This window comes from Mustelus asterias, chromosome 21 (assembly GCF_964213995.1).
Source record: "Mustelus asterias chromosome 21, sMusAst1.hap1.1, whole genome shotgun sequence".
Lineage (NCBI taxonomy): Eukaryota > Metazoa > Chordata > Chondrichthyes > Carcharhiniformes > Triakidae > Mustelus > Mustelus asterias.
In genome coordinates, this window is record NC_135821.1 from 10,535,739 (window position 1) to 10,556,829 (window position 21,091).

Consider the following 21,091-nt stretch of genomic DNA (forward strand, 5'->3'; position numbering starts at 1 on the left):
GGGTTCGATTCCCGGCTTGGGTCACCGTCTGTGCCGAGTCTGCACGTTCTCCCCGTGTCTGCGTGGGTTTCCTCCGGGTGCTCGGGTTTCCTCCCACACTCCAAAGATGTGCAGGTTGGGTGGATTTCCATGCTAAATTGCCCCCTCAGTGTCCAAAGATGTTTAAATTAGGTGGATTAGCCATGGTAAATACATGGAGTTACGGGGATAGGGGCTGGAGTGGGATTGCTGTCGGTGCAGGCTCGATGGGCCGAATGGTCACCTCTGTACTGTAGGGATTGTGTGATTCTATGAATTGAACCCCGCGATCCCTCAGATTTTTCCCTCTTCTGTGGGCCTGGTTGTTTGGGGAGAGTTGTTCTTTGTGCTGGGTGGGGTGGTGGGAGGGGGAAGGGGGTGGAGGGGGTGTAGAGGGGCTAGAGATTCCTAAACGAGAGCACCCGGGGGTTGTTGTTGTCAGGAACCAAGTTGGAACATGTTTCCACCTCCTCCGTCGCATTACACATTGAAACCACCAAACCGCAGGGTTGATATCTCTCAACCTCCTGCTCTGCTGGGCTCTGAGCGATTGTTTGATATTCAGCGCGATTCTGTTGACCAGATGTTATCTCTCAAAATCATCAGAGTCTTTATTCCTGTGCAGTAGAGGAAGTCGCATTAGCATGCCTGATAAATATAACCGAAGTAGGTGGGTGTCACGTCCGTCGAAGAGACTCTCCGCCAGTCGGAGGGGAGTGTGGGGGAGGGGATGGGGGAGGGGATGCAGTTGTCTCTGGGACACTCCTCTTCTGACATCCGCGTTGCAACTTGCGTGCAAAATGGTCTCGTTGAGAAGGGACATTGCCTGTGTGGACATCCGAGTGGACGCATAAGAAGGAGGAGACTCGATGGGCCGAATGGCCTAATTTTGCTCCCATGGCTTCGGGACTCCCAGCGGGAGTGGGGCCGACCAACAGGATGAAATTTGTCCAAATATCTCTCGTCAAGAATCCGGCTGGGACACCAGATCACTTACAGAATGACTGCACATCCACGATTGGCCAAGCTAAATTGAACAAAGAACAAAGAAAAGAACAAAGAACAAAGAAAATTACAGCACAGGAACAGGCCCTTCGGCCCTCCAAGCCTGCACCGACCATGCTGTCCGACTGAACTAAAACCCCCTACCCTTCTGGGGACCATATCCCTCTATTCCCATCCTATTCATGTATTTGTCCAGATGCCCCTTAAAAGCCACTACCGTATCCGCTTCCACTACCTCCCCCGGCAACGAGTTCCAGGCACCCACCACTCTCTGTGTAAAAGATCTGCCTCGTATATCTCCTTTAAACCTTGCCCCTCGCACCTTAAACCTGTGCCCCCTAGTAATTGACTCTTCCACCCTGGGAAAAAGCTTCTGACTATCCACTCTGTCCATGCTTCTCATAATCTTGTAGACTTCTATCAGGCCACCCCTCAACCTCCGTCGTTCCAGTCAGAACAAACCAAGTTTCTCCAACCTCTCCTCATAGCTAATGCCCTCCATACCAGGCAACATCCTGGTAAATCTTTTCTGTACCCTCTCCAAAGTCTCCACATCCTCCTGGTAGTGTGGCGACCAGAATTGAACACTATATTCCAAGTGCGGCCTAACTAAGGTTCTATAAAGCTGCAACATGACTTGCCAGTTTTTAAACTCAATGCCCCAGCCAAAGAAGGCAAGCATGCCGTATGCCTTCTTGACTACCTTCTCCACCTGCATTGCCACTTTCAGTGACCTGTGTACCTGTACACCCAGATCCCTTTACCTATCAATACGCTTAAGGGTTCTGCCATTTACTGTATAGAACAGTATTGCCATGTTAAATTGCCCCATAGTGTCCAAAGATATGCATGTTAGGTGGATTGGCCATGCTAAATTGCCCCTTAGTGTCCAACGATGTGTAGGTTAGGTGGATTAGCCATGCTAAATTGCCCCCTAGTGTTCAAAGATCTATAGGTTAGGTGGATTGGCTATGGTAAATTGCCCCTTAGTATCCAAAAATGTGTTGGTTAGATGGATTGGCCATGCTAAATTGCTCCTTAGTGTCCAAAGATGTGTAGGTTAGGTGGATTGGCCATGCTAAATTGCTCCTTAGCGTCCAACGATGTGTAGGTTAGGTGGATTGGCCATGCTAAATTGCTCCTTAGTGTCCAAAGATGTGTAGGTTAGGTGGATTGGCCATGCTAAATTGTCCCCTAGTATTCAAAGATCTGTAGGACAGGTGGATTGACTATGGTAAATTGCCCCATAGTGTCCAAACATGGGTAGGTTAGGGGAATTGGCCATGCTAAATTGCCCCTTAGTGTCCAAAGATGTGTAGGCTAGGGGAATTGGCCATGCTAAATTGCACCTTAGTGTCCAAAGATGTGCAGGTTAGGTGGATTGGCCATGTTAAATTGCCCCTTACTGTCCAAAGATGTGTAGGTTAGGTGGGCTAGCAGGGTAAATTGCCCTTTCTTGTCCCAAGATATGTAAATTAGGGTAATTAATGGAGTAAATATGTGACGTTAGGGTTTTCTGTTGGAGAATTGGTGCAGAACCAAGGGGCCGAATGGCCTCCCTCTGCACTGTAGGGATTCTATAATGATTTGATGAACTCCCTTGTGTATTATTCAGCTTCCTCTTAAAGACATCTGTTCTCCCTGCCTCAGTCACGTATTGTGGTCTTGAGTTCCATGTTCTCACCACACTCCAAGCGAAGAGATTTGGTCCTAAATTCTCTGATGAGTCACCTTCTATTTATGGCCCCTTGTAGTGGTCTCCTTGCAAGTGAAAACGTCTTCTTGGTTTCTCCGCTGTCAAACCCTTCCATAATCTTAACATCTGTCCCTGCCCACACACCGCTATCTATATTTATTCTTAGAAACATAGAAGATAGGAGCAGGAGGAGGCCATTCGGCCCTTCGAACCTGCTCCGCCATTCATCACGATCATGGCTGATCGTCCAACTCAATAGCCTAATCCTGCTTTCTCCCCATAACCTTTGATCCCATTCGCCCCAAGTGCTATATCCAGCCGCCTCTTGACCACATTATTCGAGAGATTGAAACCACCAAACCGTCCCCTCTCCGAGCTCAATCCCACTGTTTGATTAGAGCAGCAAGAATTAAGATCATAGACCCAAATCTTATGCCCCCATCCCGCCCACCCATCCCAAGGAGAGGACTGGGCGCCCCAAACCGATGATGAGGGGGCTAAGGTGGAATAACGGAGGCAACTCACGTCCGCCAGCATTTTACTAGCGCCTATCGTCATTCACTGGTTGAGGGCGTTGCTGACTCTACATTTTTTGCCCATCCCTAATTGCCCCTTGAACTGAATGTCTCGCTCAGTCATTTCAGAGGGCAGTTGAGAATCAACCACATTGCTGTGGCTCTGGAGTCACAGATAGGCCAGACCGGGTAAGGATGGCAGATTTCCTTCCCTAAAGGAAAATCAGTGAACCAGATGGTTTTTTTTTACCACAATGGTTTAAAATACAATCCCTACAGTGCAGAAGGAGGCCATTCGGCCCATCAAGCCTGCACCAACAACAACCCCACCCAGGCCCTACCCCCTGAACCCTACGTATCTACCCTGCTAATCTCCCTGACACTAAGGCTCAATTTAGCATGGCCAATCCACCTAACCCGCACATCTTTGGACTGTGGGAGGAAACCGGAGCACCTGGAGGAAACCCATGCAGACACGGGGAGAACGTGCAAACTCCACACAGAGAGTCACCCGAGGCCGGAATTGAACCCGGGTCCCTGGCGCTGTGAGGCAGCAGTGCTAATCACCGTGATGAGTCATGGTCATCATCTTAATTCCAGACTTTTTATTGAATTCAAATGTCACCATCTTTTAAAGTTTATTTATTAGTCACAAGTGAGGCTTACACTGCAATGAAGTCACTGTAGGGCAGGCACCTGTTCGGGTCAATGCACCTAACCAGCAGGTCTCTGTGGGAGGAAACCGGAGCACCCGGAGGAAACCCACGCAGACACGGGGAGAACCATAAGAGCAGAATTAGGCCACTCGGCCCATCGAGTCGACTCTGCCTTTCAATCATGGCTGATATTTTTCTCATTTGAACATTCAGACTCCACACAGACAGTGAGCCGAGGCTGGAATCGAACCTGGGTCCCTGGCGCTGTGAGGCAGCAGTGCTAACCACTGTGCCACCCAGCCGCCATCTGCCGTGGTGGGATTTGAACCCTGGTCCCCAGAGCATTGCCCAGGGTCTCTGGGTTACGAGCCCAGTAACAATACCACTACACTACCACCTCCCTGGCCACCCTTGGGCCAAGTGAGACCCTGAAGCAGCAAATTAATGACCTCCTTCTCCCGCTGCAGAATGTCCATGCCACCCGGTAAGTCCGCCAAGCACACACTGCGGCCGGCCGGCCTGCTGGCTCAGTTCGGGTGGCCCCTGTCTCTTCAGACATCCTGTGCCCCAGGGAGGGTGTGGATATTCCCCTCCCCACCTCCCCCCGCCCCCCCCCACCCCCCCCTCCATGCTAAATGGCCATGCTAAATTGCCCCTTAGTGTCAGGGGGACGAGCGAGGGTAAATATGTGGAGAGGAAGGATAAGGGCAGCAGATACATGGGAAACACCACCAGCTGCAAGATCCCCTCCAAGTCACTCGCCATTTCGACTTGGAAACATATCGGCCATTCCTTCACTGTCGTTGGGTCAAAATCACGATGTGGGGGGGCGGGGGGGGGGGGGGGGGGGGGGGCGCGGCCGCTGGACAGAGTAGAGAGGGAGAAACTGTTCCCACTTGTAAAAGGATCGAGAACGAGAGGGGAGCAGAATTTGAAAGTGATTTGCAAAATGTGATGTGAGGAAAAATGTTTCCACGCAGTGAGTGGTTGGGGTCTGGAAAGTGTTGCCTGGAAGTATGGTGGAGGCAGGTTAGCACAGTGGCACGGTAGCACAGTGGTTAGCACTGTTGCTTCACAGCTCCAGCGACCTGGGTTCGATTCCCGGCTCGGGTCACTGTCTGTGTGGAGTTTGCACATTCTCCTCGTGTCTGCATGGGTTTCCTCCGGGTGCTCCGGTTTCCTCCCACAGTCCAAAGATGTGCGGGTTAGGTCGATTGGGCATGCTAAAATTGCCCCTTAGTGTCCTGAGATGCATAGGGTAGAGGGATTAGTGGGTACAATATGTAGGGATATGGGGGTAGGGCCTGGGTGGGATTGTGGTCGGAGCAGATGCGATGGGCTGAATGGCCTCTTTCTGTACTGTAGGGATTCTATCATTCAGGTTCAATGGAGGCATTCAAGAGGGCATTAGATGATTATTTTAATGTGAAGGAGTGCGGGGAAAAGGCAGGGGAATGGGCACGAAGGGAATTTCCTCCCTAACAGCACTGTGGGTGCGCCCACACCTCAGGGACTGCAGTGGGTTCAAGAAGGTGGCTCGCCACCACCTTCCCAAGGGGCAATAAGGGGTGGGCAATGACTCGCAACCTCAAACATTGAGAGTGAATAAGAATGAGAGCTAGTTTTCGGTTGAGAAACCTGTTTGCTCTGTTTATTTACTTCTTTACATATTCAGACTACCCACTTCAAAGCAGATGGGGTTTTTGCAACCAGCCATCTCACCGTGGCAGAGAATAGACCGGTCCAGGAGACATTGTTTTGAGGCTGATAAAAGCTTCCCTTTGTTACACTGAATCACTTAGTGACAAGGTTTGACGTTCTGGGCAGGATGTGGCCACAGACAATGGAAGCTCTGCGATGCTGAACCTTTTAACCACGCTCTCTGCCAGACCAGTTAATGAGGGCAGTGCAAACGTTAGCAAAGCTCCTCTCACCTGGAGACGGTCCCTCTGAGCTTTTGACAGCTCCGTTTCATTAAATTCCAATGCCAGTGATCTCTCCACCCCTCCCTTCACACGATCGCTGGATTGTTACAGAGCCGAAGGAGGCCGTTCGGCCCATCCTGTCCGCACCGGCTCTCCAAACGAGCATGCTGGCTTAGTGCCCACTCCCCTGCCTTTTCCCCCCACCCTTTCACACTCAAATAATCATGCAATGCCCTCTTGAATGCCTTGATTGAACCTGCCCCCATCACACTTCCAGGCAACGCATTCCAGACCTCAACCACTCGCTGGGTGAAAAAGTTTTTTCTCACATCACATTTTGCAAATCACTTTCAAATTATGCTCCCTCTCATTCTCGATCCTTTTACGAGTGGGAACATTTTCTCCCTCTCTACTCTGCCCCGCCCCCATCATGATTTGGAACATCTCTATCAAATGTCCTCTTAGCCTTCTTCTCTCCAAGGAGAATAGTCCCAACGTCTCCAATCTATCCTCATAACTGAAGTTTCTGATCCCTGAAACCACACTTGTAAACCTCTTCTGCACTCTCTCCAATGTGTTCACATCCCGCCTACAGCATGGAACCCAGAATTGTGCACAATATTCCAGTTGAGGTCTAACTAGTGTTTCATACAGGGTTCAGCAGGGGGTGGCTGTTTTTCTTATTGTTGTAATTAAAACTATTGTTCCCCTCAAGTAGCCGGACAAAGTCACGGAGTGGATTCAAGATGCCATATTGACAACTGTAATGCTACAGGACTCTGATCCAATCTTTAAGACCAATCAGAGTACCGAACTCAATAGTGCCCAAGCAATTATAGTTTCAAATTCGATTACAAGTAATTAGCATATACCAATCAAAGTATACAACTTCATATATATTTTCCTGACATATATTAATGATCTCAATCTCGGTGTGCAGGGGACAGTTTCATAGTTTGCAGATGACACGAAACTTGGGAGTATTGTAAACTGTGAAGAGGGAAGTGTAGAATTTCAAATTTGCCAACATCAAACCCAATCCGTTTGAGTTCATCAATTTCAGATCATGAATTTTGCCTCCAGTTTCTTATGTGGTGATGATTCTGTTTTCCCCGTTTACATCTAGAATCATGGAATCCCTACGGTGCAGAAGAGGCCATTTGGCCAATCGAGTCTGCACCAACTCTCTGACAGAGTATCCTATCCAGGCCCTCTCCCCCACCCTATCCCTATAACCCCACACATTTACCATGGCTAATCCATCTAATCTACACATCTATGGAAACTAAGGGGTAATTTATCATGGCCAATCCACCTAACTTATACATCTTTGGACACGAAGGGGCAATTTAGCATGGCCAATCCACCTAACCTGCACATGTTGGGACACTAAGGGGCAATTTAGCATGGCCAATCCACCTAACCTGCACATCTTTGGACACTAAGGGGCAATTTAGCATGGCCAATCCCCCTAACCTACACATCTTTGGACACTAAGGGGCAATTTAGCATGGCCAATCCACCTAACCTACACATCTTTGGACACTAAGGGGCAATTTAGCTTGGCCAATCCACCTAACCCTCACATCTTTGAACACTAAGGGGCAATTTAGCATGGCCAATCCACCTAACCTGCACATCTTTGGACACTAAGGGGCAATTTAGCATGGCCAATCCACCTAACCCTCACATCTTTGAACACTAAGGGGCAATTTAGCATGGCCAATCCACCTAACCTGCACATATTGGGACACTAAGGGGCAATTTATCATGGCCAATCCACCTAGCCCACACATCTTTGGACACTAAGGGGCAATTTAGCATGGCCAATCCACCTAACCTACACATCTTTGGACACTAAGGGGCAATTTAGCTTGGCCAATCCACCTAACCCTCACATCTTTGAACACTAAGGGGCAATTTAGCATGGCCAATCCACCTAACCTGCACATCTTTGGACACTAAGGGGCAATTTAGCATGGCCAATCCACCTAACCCTCACATCTTTGAACACTAAGGGGCAATTTAGCATGGCCAATCCACCTAACCTGCACATATTGGGACACTAAGGGGCAATTTATCATGGCCAATCCACCTAGCCCACACATCTTTGGACACTAAGGGGCAATTTAGCATGGCCAATCCACCTAACCCGCACATCTTTGGACACTAAGGGGTAATTTAGCATGGCCAATTCACCTAACCTGTACATCTTTGGACCTCTTCGAGATACAGCCTGAGTTCATGCCCTTCCTCCGTTCCAATGTTTTGTCTCACACTACCCGCCATTTTGTCCGTTAATCTCACCCGTCGCTGACCAATCCTCTTGTTCTTTTCCCCAGTCCGGTTCCCTGCCTCTCACGGACCGTTTCCATTTGGGGATCGACATGGGGGACCCAGATATGAGTTTCCCCTCACGTTGTTATGAGTGTGTAGATTCCCTCTGTCGGGTCGAGTGGTTCCCCGCGGTTTGGGAGATCATGGCGGGAGACCTCAGGAATCGAGAGAGAGGAAGACTTGTCACCTCACCCTCGCCGTGGTGGAGGCCGTGGGTCAGAGTTCTCCTCGGGCAGAGAACCGAAAAAGAAGGAAATAAGCCATTTCTTAAAATAAAGATCAACGTCAGTTTGCAATGGGACCAAGTCGCTTTAGCTTGTCAGGGCGAGGAGGGAAATTGGCCCCATTTCGCCCATCTCTGAGCTTCTTAACAAAGAGGGAAAAGTGAACTGATGAATGCTTGTGGTTAGTATATGAGGAAGTGTTTGTGACACCTTCGACCACAGGAGCGGCAGGTGGTCCCACTGGTAAAAATAGAGCGAGCAATTTATAGGACATTTCCTATCCACCGTTGTGAGTTTAAAGGACATCGTGGGTTACGTTCGAAAGACAGTTATAGTGTCACAGGGAGATACAGCACGGGAAACAGGCCCTTCGGCCCAACTCGTCCATTCCGACCCAGTTTCCAAAATTAAATGAAAAGAGAAAATGCTGGAAAATCTCAGCAGGTCTGGCAGCATCTGTAAGGAGAGGAAAGAGGTGACGTTTCGAGTCCAGTTGACCCTTTGTCAAAGCAAGTCATCTGGACTCGAAACGTCAGCTCTTTTCTCTCCTTACAGATGCTGCCAGACCTGCTGAGATTTTCCAGCATTTTCTCTTTTGGTTTCAGATTCCAGCATCCACAGTAATTTGTGCTTTTATTCCTAAGGTGAACTAGTTCCCATTTGCCTGCGTTTGGCCCATTTCCCTCTAAACCTCTCCCATCCATGTACCTGTCCAAATGTTGTAATTGTACCCGCCTCTACCACCTCCTCTGGCAGCTCATTCCATACACGCGCCACCCTCTGTGTGAAAAAGTTGCCCCTCGGGTCCCTTTCAGGTCTTTCCCCTCTCACCTTAAACCTCTGCCCTCTAGTTTTGGGCTCCCCGACCTTGGGGAAAAGACCTTGGCTATTCACTTTATCTATGCCCCTCGTGATTTTACAAACCTCTATAAGGACACCCCCCTCATCCTCCTAGAATATTTTAAAAATTGCTGTGAGATTTGTTGGACTGGGTTCGTGTTAACTGTGACATTGTGCGTACCTCCATCCATAACCGGCGCAAAGCGGTCTATAATGAACTTGCAGATAAGAACTCTGTTCCAATAAATGGATTGTTAATTTGATTTGATTTATTATTGTCACATGTATTAATTTACAGTGAAAAGTATTGTTTCTTGCGCGCTATACAGACAGAGCATACCGTTCATAGAGAAGGAAACGAGGGAATGCAGAATCTAGTGTTACTGTCATAGCTAGGGTGTAAAGAAAGATCAACTTAATGCAAGGTAGGTCCGTTCAAAAGTCTGATGGCAGCAGGGAAGAAGCTGTTCTTGAGTCGGTTGGTACGTGACCTCAGACTTTTGTATCTTTTTCCCGGCGGAAGAAGGTGGAAGAGAGAATTTCCGGGGTGCGTGGGGTCCTTGATAATGCTGGCTCTTTTGCCGAGGCAGCAAGAAGTGTAGACAGAATCAATGGATGGGAGGCTGGTTTGAGTGATGGATTGGGCGACTTTCACGACCTTTTGTAGTTTCTTGCGGTCTTGGGCAGAGCAGGAGCCATACCAAGCTGTGATACAGCCAGAAAGAATGCTTTCTATGGTGCATCTGTAAAAGTTGGTGAGAGTCGTAGCGGACATTCCAAATTTCCTTAGTCTTCTGAGAAAATAGAGGCATTTCTTAACTATAGTGTCGGCATAGGAGGGCTTGGACACGTTGTTGGTGATCTGGACACCTAAACACTTGAAGCTCTCGACCCTTTCTACTTCGTCCCCGTTGATGTAGACAGGGGCATGTTCTCCTTGACGCTTCCTGAAGTCGGTGACAATCTCCTTCGTTTTGTTGACATTGAGGGAGAGATTATTGTTGCCGCACCAGTTCACCAGATTCTCTATCGCATTCCTGTACTCTGTCTGGTCATTGTTTGAGATCTGACCCACTACGGTGGTGTCATCAGCAAACTTGAAAATCGAAGTGATGGGGAATTTGGCCGCACAGTCATAGGTGTATAAGGAGTAGAGTAGTATAATTCAATTCAAGCTCATTTTATTGTCCACGTGGGAATTAATTTCAGATACAATGATCATTCACTTTAAAAATTACACAGGAATAATGGCAATAAAAATAAACACAAGATTACATCAAGTCTAACTCGATTAAAAAACACGTTGAAAATTAATCCAGTGTGTTAAAATAGTCAGTTAGTCAGTCCCATCATGACAGCATCTTCCAGACTCGCGATCTCTATCATCGTTGACACGGTGGTTAGTGCTGCTGCCTCACAGTGCCTGGGACCCGGGTTCAATTACGGCCTTGGCTCACTGTCTGTGTGGAGTTTGCACATTCTCCCCGTGTCTGCGTGGGTTTCCTCCGGTTGCACCGGTTTCCTCCCACACTCCAAAGATGTGCAGGTTAGGTGGATTGGCCATGCTAAATTGCCCCTTAGTGTCCGAAGATGTGCCGGTTAGGTGGATTGGCCATGCTAAATTGCCCCTTAGGGCCCTATTTTACCATTGCCTCGCGCCCGTTTTCAGGCGTGAAAACGTGGTAAAGTTGGGTGTGAGACCATTAACGCGATCCGCACCCGCGTCCGCGCAGATTGCCACTTTACCGAAACCCGGGAATGGCGGCGATTCGATTCGCACCCAAAATGGGCGCAACGACGATTTAAATGCATTTGCACACATTTAAATTGAATTAATGAACTGCCCGCCCAACTTTATCAGCATTTCCCCCTTTACCGCCATGTTTGCCAATCCGGAACTGCGCCGTAATGGACCTGCTAAATAAAAGTCTGAACCGGGCGCTCCAGCTGCTGAAGAGCACGTTCAGTGTTTCCAATGGCTCCCTGACTCAGATCAGTGGTGCGGGGGAGGAGGGAGTGAGGCAGGTCAGATGTATCTCTGGGGATGGGGGGTGGTGAGAGGGCCGACCGTTGTCTGGTGGTGGGGAGGGGGGAGGGCTGATCGTTGTCTGATGGGGAGGGAGGAGGAGGTGGGTCAGATGTTCCTCTGGAGGGGAGGGGGAGTGAGGCCAGAGCATTCTCTGGGGTGGGGGAGTGAGGCCAGAGCATTCTCTAGGGGGGGGAGGGAGTGAAGCCAGTTCGTTGTCGGGGGGGTGCGGGGTAGAGTGAGGCCATATCGTTGTCTGGGGGGCGGGGGGGAGGGGGGGAGGCGGGTAAGATGTATCTTGGGGGTGGGATGGGGGAGGCCCGATCGCTCACTGGTTGGGGGGGGGCAGATGGATCTCCGGTGGGGGGGGGCAGGGGGTTCCGCTGCCACTCTGTGGGTGAACAGTGGGGAGGGGGGCAGGGGTGGCAATCAGTCTGGGTAGTGGGGGGGGTAGATAAGGGGGACAGTGATGTGTGTGGGTAGTGGGGGGGTGGATAAGGGGGACAGTGATGTGTGTGGGTAGTGGGGGGGTGGATAAGGGGGACAGTGATGTGTGTGGGTAGTGGGGGGGTGGATAAGGGGGACAATGATGTGTGTGGGGGCCATCACTCCCGCTTGTCGCTCCCGGGCCGCTTTCTCCACTTTCTGCGGCCCGCGAGCGATCTGATACGGGCACGCTTTTTCAAATTTTTTTCAAACTGCGCGTGCGCAGTTCAGAGCTCCGATCGTTTCGGCCACGCTAAGCCCTGCCCACAGCGCGAATGGGACTGGAGATGGCGGAGAGCGTATGGGGCGCCTGAAAGCAGATTTCTAAGTCGGATCTGCATTACGCCCAGATTCGGCACTTAGAACGAAAATGGTAAAATCAGGCCCTTAGTGTCCAAAGATATGTAGGTTAGGTGGATTGACCATGCTAAATTGTCCCTTAATGTCCAAAGATGTGCAGGTTAGGGGGATTGGCCATGCTAAATTGTCCCTTAATGTCCAAAGATGTGCAGGTTAGGGGGATTGGCCATGCTAAATTGTCCCTTAATGTCCAAAGATGTGCAGGTTAGGGGGATTGGCCATGCTAAATTGTCCCTTAATGTCCAAAGATGTGCCCGTCAGGTGGATTGACCATGCTAAGGCCTACTCCTGCTTCTCTGTTTCTAAAACAAAACAATGTCTTGACCAACATTCACCCCTCAACAAACGTGATCCCCTCCACCCTCTGGTCACTTCCCTCACTGACCTTTGTAGGGGGGAATCTTGCTGCGATCAAAATGGCTGCCACTGACCTCACTGGCTGCAAAGCATTCTGGGAAGTCTGGAGGATGTGAGGGGCGCCATTTGGACGCAGGTTCGTTCTTCACAGAAGAAGGAAATCCCCAGTATTCGATGATCACTAATATCGAACACGAGGAACTGCTGACCCCTGTGATAACCCGCTGTTACTGCTCTGACTCAGTCCAGCATTGCTGAGCCCGAGTAAAAAGAGGAAGCAGCTGCTGTCCTGGCATCATCAAGAGGAACTCGCTGCAAGAGAGCGATTGCTCCAATTCCCCAATTCCCTGACTTATTTGCATAACAGGAAGCCGTCTTAATAAAGCAAGACAGGGGAAAGATGACAGTGCAGAGATGGGCAATGACACTTGTGCCAAATATACACAAAGGACCGCTCTTAACTTAGAGAATCATAGAATCCTACGGTGCAGAAGGAGGCCCTAAACCCATAACCCCACACATTTACCTTAGCCCATCCCCCTGACACTCAGGGCAATTTAGCATGGCCAATCCACCTAACCTGCACATCTTTGGACACTAAGGGGCAATTTAGCACGGCCAATCCATCTAACCTGCGCATCTTTGGACACTAAGGGGCAATTTAGCATGGCCAATCCACCTAACCTGCACATCTTTGGACACTAAGGGGCAATTTAGCACGGCCAATCCATCTAACCTGCGCATCTTTGGACACTAAGGGGCAATTTAGCATGGCCAATCCACCTAACCTGCACCTCTTTGGACACTAAGGGGCAATTTAGCATGGCCAATCCACCTAACCTGCACATCTTTGGACACTAAGGGGCAATTTAGCATGGCCAATCCACCTAACCTGCGCATCTTTGGACACTAAGGGGCAATTTAGCATGGCCAATCCACCTAACCTGCACCTCTTTGGACACTAAGGGGCAATTTAGCATGGCCAATCCATCTAACCTGCACCTCTTTGGACACTAAGGGGCAATTTAGCATGGCCAATCCACCTAACCCGCACATCTTTGGAGTGTGGGAGAAAACCGGAGCACCCGGAGGAAACCCGCACAGACACGGGGAGAAGGTGCAAACTCCTTCGTTTCTTCGATTATTAATGTTTTAGTGGAGGCCCCTGCCTTGGCTAATGTCAGCTCGTGTCCCAGCAATGGGATAAGGTGCAGTTGAGAGAGATGTCAATGGCGGGTATCCCACTCCTGGCCATCTTCAGTGAGGCAACTCTTTAAGGTTGCTGAGGTTGTTATGCCAGAGGGAAGGGTAGTTGATGAGCAGATCTTTCTTGGCGAGATGTGTTTTTTGCTGAAGCAAAGAGTGTTAGAAACACTCCTTGTCTCAGGATTATTGCTGGATATGTTCAGGGAAAGAGATATAGATGCACGGCAAATGAATGCTTGGTTTCCTCCCACAAAGATGTGCGGGTTAGGTGGATTGGTGGTGCTAAATTGACCCTTAGTGTCCAAAGATGTGCAGGTTAGGTGGATTGACCATGCTAAATTGCCCCTTCGTGTCCAAAGATGTGTAGGTTAGGTGTATTGGCCATGCTAAATTGCCCCTTCGTGTCCAAAGATGTGCAGGTTAGGTGGATTGGCCATGCTAAATTGCCCCCTAGTGTCCAAAGATGTGTAGGTTAGGTGCATTGGCCATGCTAAATTACCCCTTAGTGTTCAAAGATGTAGAGGTTAGATGGATTGGCCATGCTAAATTGCTCCTTAGTGTCCAAAGATGTATAGGTTAGGTGGATTGGCCATGCTAAATTGCCCCTTAGTGTCCAAAGATGTAGAGGTTAGATGGATTGACCATGCTAAATTGCTCCTTAGTGTCCAAAGATGTATAGGTTAGGTGGATTGGCCATGCTAAATTGCTCCTTAGTGTCCAAAGATATGTAGGTTAGGTGGATTAGCCATGCTAAATTGCTCCTTAGTGTCCAAAGATGTGCGGGTTAGGTGGATTGGCCATGTTAAACTGCCCCTTAGTGTCTGGGGGACTCGCTAGGGTAAATGCATGGGGTTATGGGAATAGGGCCTGGGTGGGATTGTTGCCGGTGCAGACTCGATGGGCCAAATGGCCTCCTTCTGCACTGTATGATTCTATGAACTATGTCTCTTTGTACAAGAACTTTAAACAGGTCCTGATGAATGGTTGTGGGTTTTTTAATGGTTTATTCTTTCACTCTCTAGGCCAGAATCTATTGCCCCTCCCTCATTGCCCTTGACAAGGTAGTGGTGGGTCGCTCGCCTTCATGAATCACTGTGGTCTCTGAGGTGTAGGTACACCCACAATACTGTTCAGAGAATCACAGAATCCCTACAGTACAGAAGGAGGCCATTCAGCCCATCGGGTCTGGCACCGACTCTCTAACAGAGCATCTTACTCAGGCCCACCCCCGCTCGACTCCAGTAACCCTACGCATCTGCTAATCCCCCTAACCTGCACATCTTTGGACTGTGAGAGGAAGCTGGAGCACCCGGAAATTTTTTGAAGTTTATTTAATAATGTCACAAGTAGGCTTACATTAACACTGCAATGAAGTTACTGTAAAAAGCCCCTAGTCGCCACATTCCAGTGCCTGTTCGTGTAACACTGAGGGAGAATTTAGCACAGGGCCAATGCACCTAACCAGCACGTCTTTCAGACTGTGGGAGGAAACCGGAGCACCCGGAGGAAACCCATGCAGACATGGGGAGAAGGTGCAAACTGCACACAGACAGTAACCTGAGGCCGGAAATGAACCCGGGTCCCTGGCGCTGTGAGGCAGCAGTGCTAACCACTGTGCCACCCCAGCCAGCAAGTCAATAATTTACTCATTCAAGTGCTCAGTGGATGTCAGTGGCGACACGGTGGCACAGTGATTAGCACTGCTGCCTCACAGTGCCAAGGACCCGGGTTCGATTCTCGGTTTGGGGGTCACTGTCTGGGTGGAGTTTGCATGTTCTCCCTGTGTGTGAGTGGGTTTCCTCCGGGTGCTCCGGTTTCCTCCCACACTCCACAGATGTGCAGGTTAGCGGGGTAAATATGTGGGATTTTGGCGATAGGGTAACTCTGTCTGTCGGAGAGTCGGCGAAGACTTGATGGGCTGAATGGCCTCCTTCTGCACTGTAGGGATTCTGTGACTCTCTGAAAGTGGTGTTGGGTGAGGGGATGGTAGGAAGAGAGAGGATAGGAAAATTGGACCCAGTTCAATGGGGAAGGCCTGGATCACAGAGGCCCTCGAAGCATCCCCAAAGAGGTCAAACATGACCGCTGAACAATGACCCGTGACCGAGCAAAGTGGAGCCGATTCATTCGCCAAGGGATTGAATGTGCTGAGAGATTTAGTCGGAAGTGGTGTAGGGGTGCAGTCGAGGCGTCGGAGTGGGCGCACGAAACCTCCAAAAAACAAATACATTACATTTGGATGAAAACGATGTACAAAATATATTACAAAAGTCTTTTTATTTTAATTTTTTAAAATTTTCTTTAAAAATACAAATTGTCAACATATTTGCAGGGATATTGCTCCTGTTCACCCTCTCCTCCCCACCCCCCGCAAACTCCTCCCCTCCCCCACACCCCCAGCATGCCCCTTCGGACAACACCGAGCTTAGACAAGCAAATCGAGAAGTACTGACTGGGTGACACCAAGCTTGGTGTCAACAGCCCTGTAGATCAATAAGATGAACCTCAGGGGTGAGGGGTAAGATGCGGGGGGGTGTCAGCATGGACAAGTTGGTCCTCAGGGCCTGTGTCCTATCTATGTCTGAACTGTATATCTCTATGACTCTATTGCTTGCATCAAGGGATTGAATTAGCACAGCTGCCTCACAGCGCCAGGGACCCGGGTTCAATTCCCGGCTTGGGTCACTGTCTGTGCGGAGTCTGCACATTCTCCCCATGTCTGCGTGGGTTTCCTCCGGGCGCTCCGGTTTCCTCCCTCAGTCCGAAAGATGTGATGGTTAGGGTGCATTGGCCATGCTAAATTCTCCCTCAGTGTACCCGAACAGGCGCCGGATTGTGGAGGCTAGGGGATTTTCACAGTAACTTCATTGCAGTGTTAATGTAAGCCTTAGTGTATAAAATTATGAAAGGCATAGATAGGGTGAACGCTGGGAAGCTTTTTCCCAGGTCGGTGGTGACGTTCACGAGGGGGTCATAGGTTCAAGGTGAGGGGGGGGGAGGTTTAACACGGATATCAGAAGGACATATTTTACGCAGAGGGTGGTGGGGGCCTGGAATGCGCTGCCGGGCAAGGTGGTGGAGGCGGATACACTGGGAACGTTTAAGACTTATCTAGATAGCCCCATGAACAGAGTGGGAATGGAGGGATACAAAAGAATGGTCTAGTTTGGACCAGGGAGCGGCGTGGACTTGGAGGGCCGAAGGGCCCGTTCCTGTGCTGTATTGTTCTTTGTTCTTTGTTCCTTACTTGGGACTAATAAATAAACTTGAACATTTTTGAATACCTGATTGCTAAGTATGCTGATAACACAGAGGTAGGAAAGTGGGCCATGATGAGGGTATAAGGACAGGGGGACATAGATAGGGCGAGTGAGTGTGCAGAAAATTTGACAGATGGAGTACCGTGGGGCGGCACGGTGGGTCAGCACTGCAGCCTCACAGCGCCAGGGACTCGGGTTCGATTCCCGGCTTGGGTCTGTGCGGAGTCTGCACGTTCTCCCCGTATCTGCGTGGGTTTCCTCCGGGTGCTCCGGTTTCCACCCACAGTCCGAAAGACTCGCTGGTTAGGGTGCATTGGCCGTGCTAAATTCTCCCTCAGTGTAACCCGAACAGGCGCCGGGAGTGTGGCGACTGGGGGATTTTCACAAGTAACTTCATTGCGGTGTTAATGTAAGCCTACTTGTGACACTAATAAATAATCTCACCTCGCCACACTGTAAAGGAAAAGTCAAATGTTCTCCGTCACTTCTGAATCCAAAATAAGGAAAGCTGTCTTCCAGGAACTGACTGCGAGTGTGGTTGTAAGAATGGGGTATGGAGGGGGAGGGGGAGGGGGAGGAGGGGGGGTATGGGGGAGGGGGAGGGAGGGGGGGGAGGGGGGGTATGGAGGAGGGGGGAAGAGGGCGGGTTTCTGATCTGGTTGCTATTCCACATTGAGGAGTCACCCACTCTGCTCCGTGGCAGTGCCGACTGTTCAGTTAATGGTTGATTTTGTTTTGGGTGGGCCGCATCTCGCTTGGACTGTCCCGGTCCAAAGTTGTTGTCGGCAGGCTGGATTATCCTTGTGGTCAGACAGCACCGTTTCCTGAACGGCAGCTCGGACAGTGGGACACACTGAGTAAGTCACCCCGTCAATCATTTATCGTTCTGTGATGAGGCAAGAGCATGCATTGAGTTTTTCTGAAACGCTTTTAAACTTCAGCTGACGAACATAAGGAGCTGGTTCCCCCTTTCAGTCACTTTCTCTCTGGAGCGAAATGTTGGTGTGTCCCCTCGCAGTTCCTTTTTTGTCAGGCAGTGGGGTTTTTACTCAGTTCCCGGGGTCAGTATGATGACAGAGATAGTGCCGCTCACGGGGAACAGTTAAAACCCTGTTTCGCGGAGTCTTTCAGCAAGCACGTGTAATCCACTCCTCTTAATAAATTCTCCGCTGTCAGCCGTAGACTGACATTAGGAAATGCTGCAAGGGCGAGTGCAACTACCTGGAGCCCTGTGAGCTCAGAACCGCCAGTCGGGATGAGGGGAGCCCGACTCCCAAGTGACAGACAGCTCCGTACAGGGTGTCCGGCACGCTCCGTTCACTGGGACTGAGCGCTTCGACGGCGCGTCGGTTCGATTCCCGGGCCAGGATTCTCCGACCCTGCCCGTGGCTCGGATTCCCCAGTCCCGCTGCAGTGAACGGAGATTCGTCCCAGTGGTCAAATTCTCCATTCTCATTGGGCTAGATCGGGGGTATGGGTGGCACAGTGGGTTAACACTGCTGCCTCACAGCAGCCAGGGACCCGGGTTCGATTCCCGGCTTGGGTGACTGTCTGTGTGGAGTTTGCACGTTCTCCCCGTGCCTGCGTGGGTTTCCTCCGGGTGCTCCGGTTTCCTCCCACAGTCCGAAAGACGTGCTGGTTAGGGTGCATTGGCCGTGCTAAATTCTCCCTCTGTGTACCCGAACAGGCGCCGGAGTGTGGCGACTAGGGGATTTTCACAGTAACTTCATTGCAGTGTTAAGGTAAGCCTACTTGTGACACTAATAAAAGAAAGAGTATTCCAGACCCGTTCCAGCTGAGTTCGGATCTGCCTCCTTGTTGCTCCCCCCAAGCCCCTCCACCACCACCCCCGCCCCTCCCCTCCCCACCCCTCCCCTCCCCTCCCCACCCCGCTCTTCCTGCTTGGTGGACATAAAGGTCGGAATTCTCCGATCTCGTTCCACCGCTGCCAGCGAGAAAGGAGAATTTGGCGCTCAGTCGAAACTCCGTTCCCTGCGGCGGGACCGGAGAATCCCAGTCGCGGCAGGGTGGGAGAGTTCCGGACAAAAGATCCTGTAGCCACTATTTCGAAGCAAAAGGAAAAGAGATTCTTCCCCAGCGTCCTGGCCAATATCGAGCCCTCAATCGACACCAGTAAATAACAGATGATCTGGTCATTACCACAGTCGCTGTCTGTGGGATCTTGCTCTGCGCGAATTGGCTGCTGTGTTTTCTGCATTGCAACGTTGTCCACAATTCAAACAGTACTCTTTATGGCTGGAACGTGTTTTAGAATGTACAGATAAATTCATTCTTCCCTTCAAATACAAGTTGTAAAAAAAAGGCAAACTTGGAATCACAGAATCCCGACGGTGCAGAAGGAGGCCATTCGGCCCATAATGTTTGCACCAACCACATCCCACCCAGGCCCAATCCCCATAATCCCATGTATTTATCCTGTTAATCCCCCTGACACTAAGGGGCAACTTAGCATGGCCAATCCACCGAACCCACACATCGTTGGGCGCTAAGGGGCAATTTAGCATGGCCAATCCACCTAACCCACAAATCGTTGGATGCTAAGGGGCAATTTAGCATGGCCAATCCACCTAACCCACACATCATTGGGCGCTAAGGGGCAATTTAGCATGGCCAATCCACCTAACCCACACATCATTGGGGACTAAGGGGCAATTTAGCATGGCCAATCCATCTAACCCACAAATCGTTGGATGCTAAGGGGCAATTTAGCATGGCCAATCCACCTAACCCACACATCATTGGGCGCTAAGGGGCAATTTAGCATGGCCAATCCACCTAACCCACACATCATTGGGGACTAAGGGGCAATTTAGCATGGCCAATCCATCTAAGCCACAAATCGTTGGATGCTAAGGGGCAATTTAGCATGGCCAATCCACCTAACCTGTACATCATTGGGCGCTAAGGGGCAATTTAGCATGGCCAATCCACCTAACCCACACATCATTGGGGACTAAGGGGCAATTTAGCATGGCCAATCCATCTAACCAGCACATCTTTGGACTGTGGGAGGAAACCGGAGCACCCGGAGGAAACCCAGAGGGTTTCCTCCGGGTGCTCCGGTTTCCTCCCACAGTCACGGGGAAAACATGCAGAATCCACACAGACAGTGACCCGAGCCGGGAATCGAACCTGGGTCCCTTATGCTGTGAGGCAGCAGTGCCAACTCACTGTGCCCACCTGGACAGGAAAAATGGAAAAGCAGCATATTATTTAAATGGAGAGAGATTGCAGATTGAGATAGGGAGGAATCTGGATGTCCTGGCACAGGACAGAAGGAGGCCATTCGGCCCAACTTGTCCATGCCAGAAGACGTTAGCATGGAGGTGCAGCAAGGGAGTAGGAAGGCAAATGGAATGTGGGCGTTTGCCTCAAGGGGAATGGAATATCAAAGTAAGGATGTACATGGTATCAGTGAGAGCACATGTGTGTAGTTTTGGTCCCCTTATTCAAGAAAGGACGTAATTGCATTGGCAGGCAGTTCAGAGAAAGTTGACTGATACCTGGGGTGGGGAATTCTCTGACGAGGAATGGTTTGACAGACATGCCCCTGTATACTTTGGAGTTTAGAAGGATGGGAGGTAATCTCATTGAAAGATATAAGATCCTGAGGGGATTTGATAGGGTAGATGCTGAGAGGACATTTCTCCTTGTGGGGGGAGACCAGAACTAGGGGGACACAGTTTGAATGTGTCTCCCATTTAACACACAGTTTAAAAATAAGAAATTCCCTGTTTAGAACGGAGAGAAAAATAAATCTTTTCTCTCATTAGACAGAGAAATCTCTTCCCGAAAGAACAATGGAAGCAATTAATATTTTTAAGGCGGCGTCATTAGATTCTGGACTAATAAAGGTGTCAAAGGTTATCGAGAGCAGGCAGGATTGTGATGTTGAGGCCAGAATCTGATGAGCCCTGAGTAGGCCTGAGGGGCCGAATGGCCGACTCCAACTCCTACTTCTCTTGTTTGTATGTTTATACATAGTCACCAAGGCTCCTGAGACAGCATCTTCCAAACCCACGACCACCAGAAGGACAAGGGCAACAGACACATGGGAATCCATAAAATCCACAGAATCCCTACAGTGCAGAAGGAGGCCATTCGGTCCATCGAGTCTGCACCGACCACAATCCCACCCAGGTCCTATTCCCGCAACCCC

At 50.1% G+C, this 21,091-nt stretch overlaps 1 protein-coding gene across 2 annotated transcripts in view; it reads left to right on the forward strand.

Moving 5' to 3' along the window:
- Positions 1-21,091, forward strand: part of LOC144509110 (cytohesin-2-like) — a 57,021-nt gene that overhangs the window by 11,616 nt on the left and 24,314 nt on the right. The window contains exon 1 of one of the 2 annotated variants that reach the window (XM_078237478.1): positions 17,527-17,768. The exons of the other annotated variant lie outside the window; for it this stretch is intronic. The gene's annotated coding sequence lies outside the window, so the exon portion shown is untranslated. Of the gene's footprint in view, positions 1-17,526; positions 17,769-21,091 lie in introns of those variants that run through there. 2 annotated transcript variants of the gene reach the window in all.